General features: G+C 37.5%; 1 pseudogene; it reads left to right on the top strand.

Annotated features, from left to right (window-relative positions):
- The first annotated feature begins 5,259 nt into the window (after positions 1-5,259).
- On the top strand, positions 5,260-5,373 carry LOC130029076 (uncharacterized; annotated as a pseudogene).
- Positions 5,374-10,196: the final 4,823 nt, after the last annotated feature.

The following is a 10,196-nucleotide window of genomic DNA, read 5'->3' as shown; positions in this document are numbered from 1 at the left end:
CAGGAGATCCAATGAGTATCAATTATATACAAAGAAAATCAGTCCCTCGGGTTGTATTTGTGTCATTCCATAATTAATCTGGAATCAAGAAAACAAAAGAAACTTGTTCATTTTGCCTACTTTTATCTTGGACTTCTGATGAATAATGAGAATGAGAGGGCAATAGGACCATTCCTGCCCCAGCCTTAGATGTCCTTATAGATGGTTAAATACTTGGGCAGCTATATGATTCAACATGGGCTCCGCAGGACTGGTGTCTGCAAAGCAACACTAGGCAATACTAGGAAACCATGAGGTTTATATGTACTGGTAAAGGGGGAATATGTAGAACAAGAAATAAACATGCAGTTTCATGTATTTCAGATATGCTCTCCAGCTTTCTGATCTGCTTCCATGACTTTGTTTTATTAACATTTTTTTATTGCAACACTCAAATGAATGAGTCTCTCATTAATGGCTCTAGGGTTAAAACATTAGGAGGGACAGAGGGTCACACTCAGAGTTGTTTTGGGCAAATTCTGATTCTGTCCTTAGGAAACACTGCTGGCAGAACTTGAAAACTACATGACAATAATTGGACCAAGGTCAACTTCAGGTGAGGCATGCACCTTAACCCTTGTACCACTCCAGGGAGGTAGGACAGAATCAAACAATTAACCCAAACTTGCATAAAAAGAAAAAAATTACTAAACCAAGTTCTGTTATCTTTAAGAGCCAAAGTTATAAATAAATATTGAAAACACATTATCACATTGTGTTTATATTGGCCCACTAGAGTTAGGTGGCTTTTTAAAAAAATCTATAATTATATCCTAAGTATTTCAGAATGCATTCAATCAGATATTACCTGTATGCATACTTCTAGGAGATTTTCTCTTCATCATATGGCAGAAACAGTTCATAGGAATGTGGGATAATTTCCAAGATGATCGAATAAGAGTACACTATGCATTTACCTATGACTACAACAGACGGTGCACAAAATCTTAAGAGTAATCCACAAATAGACTGACCTGAAACTCTGACAAGCAGAGCTTTCACACCAGGAGACAAGAGAGTATTCACAAAGTCTGTGATTGAGCAAGAGTCTCGCCAAAAAAAGACACCCATTGGTGAAGCAACACATGGAAATTGGTAACAGACTTGTAGGATGTTAACTTACTACTGAGGAGAGGAGGTGTTTACAACAAACACCCACCAACCCCATATCCATGCTTACAACACTGGAATCAAATAGAAGAAATTAATTGTATGAACTTGGGGAGTTCTTGAAAAACTTCCAATATCTGGTGGGTATTATATACTCTGGATCTCTTAGTAAGGAAATTCTGAGGGATTATTCCTTTTGTGTGGAACACCCCAGGTAGTATGCAAGGGAGGTCTTAGACAATATTGGTGACATGCAGCAAAAATTTTGGACAGTTCATTGCTAGCGTTGACGTTGCTTAAGTCCAGTGATGCCGGAGGTCCCTGTGGCCAGACCCACTGTCTATTTAGATGCTCCCATAATATAGGGATTCCCGTGACTGCTCCCAGCAGTGCTGGAGGATCATATGCAGTCAACAACAACAAAACAAACTGTCCTCCTGTTGTTCATCGATTTGCACGAGCAGGCCCGGTAACGTCTCCATTGTGAGACTTCTTGTTACTGTGTTTGGCATATTGAATACTCTCAGTAGCTTGCCAGGCTCTCCTCTCTGAAAGGGGTGGAGGAATTGAACCCGGCCGGGCTTGGCTGGCCATGCACAAGGCAAACGCCCTACCACTGGGCTATCGCTCCAGGAATTAAACGAGCATGCCACATATGTGTTCCTGACACCAGACAGATTTTCTGACCCCTCTGAGGTCAAAGCCATAGGAGACTTTGACTCATCCATAGCACATAGCTAAGACAGGTAAGGGGTGAAAGATACCACAATTACTTACACCGTTAAACTGACTCACTTTCTACCAGTTGAAAACTCATTCTGAGTGAACAAATTCTAAGTGCACAAACATACCTTCTAAAATAAAAACATTCCCTATGGACCTATGGACTTTCTAAAGCAAACAATTTCATTAGGATTCCACCCATTTCATGCTGTGCTTTTTGTCAGTCCAGATAACATGCCTTGTGATGTGAAAAGCAGGGCCTCCTTTCCAATCTCCTTGGCTTGAGTTTCTAGGACAATACCAGAGCCTGTGTGAATGTGGTTGCTGACAGTGCCAGCCAGAGTTCCAGGTTACCACTCAGACCCCCTTGAACTTGGGCACAGGTTCCTCAGGATGGCAAGATCCTGAACCCTGACTGACACTAGGGATGTTCAAACATAGTCACAGCTGTAACTGGGCTCTTAGAAACAAGCATTCTGGGTGGTTCTGCTAGCTCCAACCCTAGAGCACAGGGCACTCAAGACACTTCCCATTTATTTCTTTCCTTATTTCTGGTTCTAGAGTCACCCCCAGCAGAGCTCAGGGCTTACTTTGTGGTCTGTGCTCAGAGATCACATCTGGCAGGGACAAGGTGCTCATATGGAGTGTCAGGGATTAAGCCCAATCAGCAGTGCCCAGCAAGTACTTTACCCATTGTTCTGGAGTTCTTACCCTGACACTTGAAAAGTTTTTGTGTTTTGTTTTTTGCCAGAGACAGGTCACTCAGGGTTTATTCCTGGAGGACTCCTGTCTCTTGCCACACGCATTAGTCAGCAACATGCAAGGTATGCACTTTAATCCCTTTCCTATCTGCTCAATTCTAAAAAAAAATCTTCACCAAAGCACTACACATGTTTACTGTAAATCTTTTCAAATATCCCATATAATCTTAGTTTTTATTAGTGTGTTTTGGGGGCCATGCCTGGTGGTACTTGGGACTTACTCCTGGTACTTTGCTCAGGATCATTCCTAGTGGTGCTTAAGGGTCCATAGGTGGATATGAGAGGCCAATATCTCAAGTAAAAAATATCATTCCAATGATGACTGTCATATTTTTTAAAGGCAAAGCTAACTGAATAAGTTTTTAGAGAAGGAAAGAAGGGAAGATTGTTTAGGTAAAGCACAATTATGATTTATTTTTTGAGAAATCAAAGTATTTATAGGCTTTTGGCAAGTTAAGTTGCTTTATTTAAAGAAATTTACTTAGAGAAATGTGAAAGAATAGTGAGAAGGAGAGGATATTGCTCTTGGATACATAAATTCAAAGGTTCTGAAACACACTCTAGAACTGAACAAACTAGTAAATTGATGACAGAGCATGCAGCAGTCACATATCTCACTATTGCAGTGAGAGGTTAAACATAAACTAGGAAATGTAGCTAGATATTCCCTATGTGGTAATGGACTTAGAATAGAGGTATCAAGACCAACTAATCATTTTTGGATCATTAAGTGTCATTGGTAAAGACAAAAAATGTTTGTTTTGTGTTCACATCTCAATCAGAAAACACATATATTTCCACTTCTAGGGGGCCCAGAAGCAATAATACCCAGTAACAATTAATATCTACTGTGAAAATCTTGGTTTTTAGTTTTGGAAATTAATGAAGTGCTTCAAATCGTGGCATAAGGTGACATACACACCACACAAACAATAAATTAAGGAGGCATGTCAAAGCGAATGTACAAAAAGAGTAAAATATTGATTATTTTACAATATGAAATAAACATCCATGAATTCTTACTTTTATATAAAATTTAAGAAAAGTTAGAGTTACTCTTCCAAGAGAAGTCCAGGAGTTTGGGAATGTTCTAGTGAAAATGCCACATTTCAGTACAGATATATCTAGTAGCCTGCTATATTTGTTAAAACATAATTCTGTATTTGGATTCAGAACCATGGTAGAAACATGTAGATCAAATAATCTAGCCTAACAGAAAAATAAGTCAGCAAAACAAAGTGCATTCAAGATGGTGTTGGAGAAAGAATGATATATCATTACTGTCTGTAGCAAGCATTAAAATGCAGAGTTTGGTTATCTAGCTATCATTTATCTATATTAACATTCTAGATAATAAAAATGCACTGTGTAAGTTTTTGTTCCAAAGAGAAGACTTTCTTTCCTTGTATTCATCTTCTTTGAGTTAGTTTAGTAGGCTATTTAGATTCATTAAAATGGCAAGTAGATTTATGGTCAAGTTGTCTAGTAAATAATTTTTTTTCTTAATATGTTTTCTACAGGGTATCTTTTCTCCGACCATGATTTATTTGTGGAAAGAACCAAAAGAATTTTTCTCCGTTTCTTACATCGACCTATCCCTTGGCTCTAAATAGTCAATAAGTTATTAGCCCAGGAGTAATGCATTATTTACTTCTCCCTTTATAGGGGTAAGTATTTCTGTGAGAATGTTATGTTTGTAGGCTCGACGCTATTATTAGCTAACCCTGCTAGACAATAAACTATGTATACAAATACACTGACCTGGGATTTCATGATGGTGTTACTCCAAGAAACTTTAGTATTTACATGTGGAAACACCTCACTGAATACATAAGTATTTCACTCACTTGTCCTCAAAGGATCAATTCATTAGCATTTAAGGAGATGCTATTTAAAAATGCTTAAAAGGAATTTTATAACATTGTCTAGGACCCACCTATCTTGCACAAAACTTCTTTTACTTCAACTTTATTGAGGAAAGATTAACAGCAACAGAAGGTCATTAAAGTACATGTCATGATAGTTACATATATGTATATATACATATTAATTATAATGCATATGTATTGTGAAAGTAATTCTTCCAACTCATCAAAATACTCATCACCTCACAGATTTTTCTTTCTGTGTGTGTGAAAACAGTTAAATTCCTTTATAGCAACTTTCATTAATATTTGCACAGTGATCAACTATAATAACCCTATTGTTTCTGTTTAGTGTACTTTTTGTGTTGGATCACTCCTAGCCTATTTTTCAGGGGTTACTCTGAGAATGGTGCTCCAGGTCATGCCTCTATTGCTCAGGGTTCAATACTTGAGGGGGCAAACCCTGGGCTCCTGAATGGACTGCAGCTGACCCAGCTCCTTGTGCGCCTTCCTAGCCCTAATAACAATCATGTGTTATATATGAGTCTCATGCTCGATTTGCTCAAGCGGGCCCAGTAAAGTCTCCATTGGAGACTTTGTTGTTACTGTGTTTGGCATATCGAATACGTCACGGGGAGCTTGCCAGGCTCTGCCATGCGGGCGAGATACTCTCGGTAGCTTGCTGGGCTCTCCGAGAGGGCCGGAGGAATCGAACTCGGGTCGGCCATGTTGGCTGCATGCAAGGCAAACGCCCTACCGCTGTTCTATCGCTCCAGTCACACAGCACATATACTAAAATTGGAACGATACAGAGAAGATTAGCATGGCCCCTGCGCAAGGATGACACACAAATTCGTGAAGCATTCCATATGAGTCTCATAAATTTCTTTTTAGTGATAGTCCCTCAATATCTTATAAAATCCTCCATTTAACAAACTCAATTAGAATTAAATTCAAATAGATTTGTATCTTGACGGTTCCACAAAGAAATTGACCACATCATATTCAATCTATGGTTTTGTCTGACTGATGTCGCTGTTTCCCAAAATTCCAAAAGGATTAAATAGTGTAAGTATGTAAAATGTGAAATGAGTGACTACATTATGGAGTTAATATTCAGAGTAGTGCCAATGTGTATGTTCTCTCATTCCAGTTTTCTGTTTGATTATAAGTTTGGCTTATAGCCTTTTCTAACTTCTCTTCAGAATGCAATGACAAATGCTTTTATTGTGTTTAAGTATTCATTTTCTATTTTATTTTTGTCTTTGTATGTTTTGAAGACACAACTTGGAAATTTTCTTTCTCTATATATAAATATCTACAGATATATAGTATGTATATACTATATTTAGCACTATTGTCTATATGTATTACACCATATATATATATTTGAGGAATTGAGATAGTTCATCAGTTATTTTCATATTTCATTTGGAAACTAACTATAATCATACTGGATAATATTGGTTAATTCCCCTCCCTTATATTGTTGCTATCACAAGGATATAAATCATCTTTGATTTTACTGTCTTGTGGACCACTAGAAACTGTGCCTCTACCCAAAATCCTGGGAGGATGTAACGTGAATATGATTCCTTTTTTAAAGGTCCACCAATAAGTTGCCATTGAACTATTTGGAAAAGTCCTCTCACCTAAACATGAAATGTTAATTCAAAAGATATATGGACACTCATGCTTATTGAAGCACTTAGAATATGTAAGCAACTCAAACAGATCAAGGAGTTATAGCATGTCAGGGGCTGGATTTCCATATCCCTGTGGAGAGAGAGTGGAATAAGCAAGGCTCTTTGCTTTTTATTGTTCTTTTAATTTTTTTAATTATTGAATAACAGAGAGATAGACCCTTACAAAGCTGCTCATGACTACGTTTCAGTTATACAGTGTTCCAACACCAATAACTCCACTGGTGTACATTTCCCAGCACCAGTGTTTCCCATTTCCCTCCCATCACCCCCCCCACTTACCACCAGCGTACCTCTATGCTGGCACTTTTTTCTCTCTCTTTCTCTCTCTCTCTCTCTCTCTCTCTCTCTCTTGTGCTCTCTCATTGTTTCTCTGTTTCTCTGTTTCTGTTTCTCTCTCTCTCTCTCTCTCTCTCTCTCTCTCTCCTTTTGGGCATTATGTTTGTAGTATAGATTACTAAAAGGTTATAAAATATATCTCCTTACCTATTTTTTAACACTCAGTTCTTGTCCAGTATGATCATTTCCAGCAATTATTGTCATACTGGTCCAATCTCTATCTTACCTACCCTCCACTTCACAAATGCTTGTGGTTAATTCCAACAACTGACCAGTCTTCCTTGACCCTCTTTTTCCTTGCCATGTGTATTATACTACTATACCCCAAATGAATACAACCATTCTATAACTGTCCTGACTCATTTTATTCTGCATTATACTTTCCACTTATAGGCAAATTTTATGACTGCATTTTTTCCTAACAGCTCTGTAGTATTCCATTGTGTAGATGTACCATAATTTTTTATCCATTGTCTGTTCTCATACACTGAAGTTGTTTCTAAATTCTGGCTATGGTGATAATGTTGCAATGAACATAGAAGTACAGGTGATGTTTCTGCTGTGTGTTTTTTGTCCCCAGGGTGTATTCCCAGTAGTATTGCTGACTCAAATGGAATCTTAATTTCTAGGTGTTTTTTTTTTAGGAATATCCATATTATTTTTCAAAAAGACTGGAGCAGTTGGCATTCCCACCAACAATGAAAGAGGATCCCTTTCTCCCCACATCTGAACAAGCATGGCTACTCTTGTTCTTTTAAATTGTGTCAGTCTCTGTGGTGTGAGATAATAGCTCATTGTTGTTTTGTTCTTCATCTCTCTGATGATTAGTGATGAAGAGCTGTTTTTCATATATCTTTTGGCTATTCAAATCTCTTCTTTGAGGAAGTTTCTGTTCATTTCTTTCTCCCATATTTTGATGAGGTTGGATGTAATTTTCCTGTAAAGTTCAACCAGTCTCTTGTATAACTTTGATATTACCTCTTTATCAGAAGGGCTTTGGGTGTATAAACTTTCCCATTTTGTAGGCTGTCTTTATTTCTTGGTCACTATTTCTCTTGAGGTGCAGAAGCTTCACAGTTTAATGTAGGCTCATTTATTTATCTTTGCTTCCACTTCAAGCCGGGCTCTTATCTTGCACATGACCATCCACAGTTCTACTCCAGCACCCCATAGTTTCTCTTGAGGGCTGGCTGGAATAAATCCTGAGTAGCTCTGGGTGTGGCCCAAACAAATAAATAAACAACAAAAAAACTTCCCTCTCTAAAACATTGCCATGTAATATATAAAAATAGATCTATATCACTTGTATCACTTGTCATCCCATTGTTCATCGATTTGCTCAAGTGAGTGCCAGTAAAATCTCCATTCGTCCCTGTTGTGTGCTAGCAGAGCCCAATGGCACACTGGGGCCTCTTTCAGGGTCAGGGGAATGAGGCCCATTATTGTTACTGTTTTTTGGCAAATGAAATGTGCCATGGGTAGCTTGCCAGGCTCTGCCGTGCAGGCAGGATACTTTTGGTAGCATGCAGGGCTCTCCAAGAGGGACGAAGACTTTTGGGGTGGCCTCTAATCGCGTTTACAGGTGTTCCCAGTCTACTGAATGCAAGATTTCAGTTGAATGGCATGTTGTAACATATATGAAGCAATATGAAAGATTAAAATTATGCAGTTTGGTGCAATATTAATAGAAGTGTAAGGGACCATATTAAACAAAATAACTGAGAGAGCAATGACAAATGCCCAGATGATTTCATTCATCTGTGTAATATCAAAATAAGCAAATAGAACTGAAGAAAGACACAAATTGGCATTGGAATATAGATCCAGTTACCAAAAACGTGTGTGTTTGTGTGAGTATGGGGTTATCTGAGAGGAAGTTGAGATAGGAAGACCAGGGTAGAGGAACATGCAACCGTGGCGAAGTAGCAAGGACACTTGGGTTGGTGTAGTAATTTCCCACACCGTTACTGTAACTTCAAAAATATTATAACTTTCTAAATTATAAAAGATTTTTGAAAAGGTCCTGTTGTTTTACTAATCTTAGGATGTTTTGCTTTCCCTTCTGATGCATTTCTTGAACCCATGTCTATACATGCAGTTCCTTCTCAAATATACTCTTTGTCGGCTTTCTTTTCCATTTCACTCTTTTTGTTTTTAGTACCCAGACCTCAGAGCAGAATTTCTGACACTTTTAATCTTATTTTGTCCTAAATGTTAAAGACTACATGAAATATTATGTTTATTATACTTTTGTTTTGCCCATCACAGGAAATAACCCCTGCTTCTGTCCTCTTTTATTCACTACTATTTCCAGAACTTAATCAAAGTTTCTCTTAATATAGGTCCTCAGAAAAATGAATAAAAATGCATCACTTAAAATGATTATATCCTTGATTTCTTTTTTTGAATCTTATTAGTGAATCAGTGTGAGGTTCAGTTACAGGCTTACAAAATTTTGTGCTTGTGTTTTAATCATGCAATGATTGAGTACCCATCCCTACAATTGATTTCTTTTCTATGTGTAGACAACTATAATGTTTATCAACAGACAGTTTTTCTCTGTAATGACATGAAGTGGACATCTCACTTTTCATTCCCTGTTGTGTAGGAATTACAAGTTGATAGATGTAAATCACAAGAGATTTGCTCTACCTTCAAATAAGTTTATCTTGTCAAAACAAACAAACAAACACTGTCCTCTGGTTGTTCATCAATTTTCTTGAGTGGGCCCAGTAACGTCTCCATTTTAAGACTGTGTTTGGCATATTGAATGCATCACGAGTAGCTTGCCAGACTTTTCCATGAAGGTGAGATACTCTTGGTAGCTTGCCAGGCTCTCCGAGAGGGGCAGAGGATTCGAACCCAGCTTGGCCGGGCTGGCTGAATGCAAGGCAAACGCCCTACCAAAAAATGCTTTGAAGCAAATTATACTGCAGAACCAGGTATTTAGGCATAATATAAAGTTGATTTATTCTTACCAGTACAAAAGAACAAGTAAGAGGAGGAAGCTTAAGGAAAATGTATTTAAATGTTTTTGAACTGTTCATCATATCAAGCTGTGGTATTTATCTGTAGTCTAATTAAGGAAATAGTCTGTGTTCTATACTTTTAACTAGATGACCAATTCTTAGACTTTTATTTGAAAGCATGTTTTTTCTCCTTCATCCCACTCACTGCTTTGTCCCTATCACCTGTTCCCTTCATGATATAGGTACACCAATAAAGATGAGAAAATAAGAATACACTCTGTCAATAAAAATTATAGTGAAAATAAATCTCACACTCAAAGTCTTCATGAATCTGAAATGAGTAAATGTATAAGGCAGGAAGAGTAAAATTACATGATTAATATAAAAATAAATAATGGGAATATAGATGACCAGTAGAATTAACTAACTTCAATTTCAATATGTATCAATATATTAAAAAGATTACTTTTATTGTGCTAGCTGGAATCATAAGCACAGTGATATTCCTGTGTGCTTTCTAGCTCAGCTAGCATTTTGGTCTGCAGTAGACATGATCTATATGTTTATTCCTCTTCACAAGAACTTATTTGAGGTCCCTTTACTTTCAGAAGACTTTAGGAACCTTAGACACAATGGAGAGTCCATTGATATCTTAATATACTGTGATTGAAACTTTACTATGGTGCT

This window comes from Sorex fumeus, unplaced genomic scaffold (assembly GCF_029834395.1).
Source record: "Sorex fumeus unplaced genomic scaffold, SorFum_2.1 ptg000003l, whole genome shotgun sequence".
Classification (NCBI taxonomy): Eukaryota; Metazoa; Chordata; class Mammalia; order Eulipotyphla; family Soricidae; genus Sorex; species Sorex fumeus.
The sequence above is the reverse complement of the archived record's forward strand: the minus strand, read 5'-3'. Positions and strand labels throughout refer to the sequence as shown.